Below are 2580 nucleotides of genomic sequence, written 5' to 3'. Positions count from 1 at the left end.
AATAAAAGTTTTAAAATTTAATTTAAAAAAATATAAAAAAAAATATTACGAGTTGGTTGTAAATTTAATTTTTCATGGTTTCAAATTAGAATCGTGCATTCTAATTTTAGAAAATGAAGAAATGAAACCAAACAATGAAAATGTGATTTTGATTATAGTTTGAAATTGGATGACATTGATTGCGGTATGATGGCAATTTTAACTCGGTTATGATTCGGTTTTGATTTGAATTAAACCGTGGTGATGCCTATTAAAACCATAAAAAATCATACGTGTAACAAGGTAAGCGATACAACTGCAAATATTAAATAATGAAAAGAACGTGTGCTGTAATTAATATATTTATTATATTTCCTCAAAGAAATATCAAGTCTCTGGTTCACTACATTGCTGCACTATTTAAAGGGTTCACTCATCTTCTCCACTTTCAAATCAAAACCACACCAAAAAGATAAACAACAACAGGAAATGTCTATATCAAATCTAATTTCTCTCAACCAACAATGGCTTCCAATTCTTGCAGTCTTTCTTCTTCCAATTTTCACCCTCTTTCTCTTCAAAAGCAAGAAGAGAACTGAAGGTCCTAAACTACCACCAGGTCCAAGACGACTCCCCATTATTGGCAATTTTCACCAGTTAGGCGACAGGCCGTACTACGATTTTTGGAAAATGTCACAAAAATATGGCCCTGTCATGCGAGTTCAATTAGGGAGATCACCTGGTGTTGTTATCTCTGGTGCAGAGGCTTCAAGAGAAGTCATAAAAGACCATGATCTTGAAACTTGCAGTCGCCCTTCATCGGTCGGGCCTCGTAGACTGTCATATAATTTCTTGGATGTTGCGTTTCGTCCATATTCTGATTACTGGAAAGAAATGAGAAAGTTGTTTATTTTTCAGCTTTTGAGTATGAAAAGAGTGCATATGTTCTGGTATGCAAGAGAAGAGCAGATTGACAAGTTAAACAATATTTTAACAAATGCATACCCTAATCCAGTTAATCTTACGGAGCTAATATTTAACGTGATTGATGGTATTATGGGTACTGTTGCTTTCGGAAGGAGCTATGGACAATTGGAGTTCCAACAAGGTTATGGATATTTTAAACAATTTTCATGCGGAGGATTTTTTCCCTAGTGCTGGAAGATTCATTGATTCTTTGACTGGTGCTCTTGCTAAAAGAGAACAAACTTTCAAAAACCTTGATGGGTATTTTCAGAAAATTCTTGAGCGGCATCTGGACCCAAATAGACCTAAGCCTGAACATGAAGATATTGTTGATGTCTTGGTTGGGCTGATGAGAGACCAAGGTGCTTCTTTCCAACTTACTAAAGACCATCTCAAGGCTATTCTCATGGTATCAAATTCAATTTTTCGTTCAAATAATGTTCTTTCTTTTTTGTGGATCTCCAGGCTAATCTTCTAAAACTATATTATATTTTTTGGCAGGATATCTTTGTGGGTGGCATTGATACAAGTTCTGTGACAACCGCATGGGCATTCACAGAGATACTAAAGAATCCAAGAATAATGAAAAAAGTACAAGAAGAGATAAGAGGAATTGTTGGACCAAATAAAAACAGAGTAGAAGGAAGAGATGTTGATAAATTCGAATACTTGGAATTAATAGTAAGAGAAACCTTCAGAATGCACCCACCACTCCCACTTCTGATCCCTCATTTTAGCACCAAAAAATGCAAAATTGGTGGGTATGACATTTTACCAGGCACAACAATATTCATCAATGCTTATGCAATTGGAAGAGAACCATCTAAGTGGGAGAACCCTGAAGAATTTTACCCAGAAAGATTTGAGAACAGTGATGTTGATTACAGAGGGTCCTACTTTGAGTTGGTCCCATTTGGAGCTGGAAGAAGAACTTGTCCTGGTCTGGCAATGGGTACTACAGCAGTTAAATACACATTGGCTAATCTTTTATATGGGTTTGATTTTGAGCTCCCTAATGGAAAGAAATTTGAGGACTTTCCAATGGAAGAAGCTGGTGGTCCCACTGTCCATAACAAGCACGATCTTGTTCTTATTCCAAAAAAGCACGAGTGGGACTAAGATTTTATTATTTTTTATGTTTGTTTCCCTATTTTAGCCTTTTTGTTTTTGGTCGATGTCATGTGTGATGTGTGATGTGTTATGTTTGTTTCCTATATTTATGTGTTAGCTTTTATTGTTAATAGTGATTATCTCTATATTTAAGAATCATAAATCCAGATATTGCCTTAATGAAAGACCTTCCACCCTTCTTCCTGCCAAATTTTTAATTTGAAATTTATATTCTGGAGAAGAGGTGGTGCAAATAAATAATTTCGATTTAAATTTATGATGAGGTTCTATTATTGTCAAAACAACTAGAACTGATAACATGAATGATTGTCTTGCCACAATTGTCATACATATATTAATTGATGAATTGCAGATGGTACTTTTCTTTTTATCAATTTTTTTTTTATTCTGTAAGTGAAAGTGATTAAGAAATGAGGAATTAATTAAAATATTACCTATTTGATGGCATGTGTTCCAATATTAAGAATGTATATTATATTTATGAGTTGATCATTTTAAAAAAAT

At 34.1% G+C, this 2580-nt stretch overlaps 1 pseudogene across 1 annotated transcript; it reads left to right on the top strand.

The window, feature by feature from the left end:
• The first annotated feature begins 447 nt into the window (after positions 1-447).
• LOC105641618 (2-methylbutanal oxime monooxygenase-like) lies at positions 448-2240 on the top strand (annotated as a pseudogene). Its single transcript, XR_016320134.1, has 2 exons — positions 448-1354; positions 1447-2240. The product of XR_016320134.1 is annotated as a 2-methylbutanal oxime monooxygenase-like (transcript).
• The last annotated feature ends 340 nt before the right edge of the window (positions 2241-2580 follow it).

The sequence above is a fragment of the Jatropha curcas genome, chromosome 3 (assembly GCF_041381405.1).
Source record: "Jatropha curcas cultivar XTBG-Jc1 chromosome 3, XTBG_Jcur_1.0, whole genome shotgun sequence".
Lineage (NCBI taxonomy): Eukaryota > Viridiplantae > Streptophyta > Magnoliopsida > Malpighiales > Euphorbiaceae > Jatropha > Jatropha curcas.
This window is presented reverse-complemented; position numbering and strand designations above follow the sequence as displayed.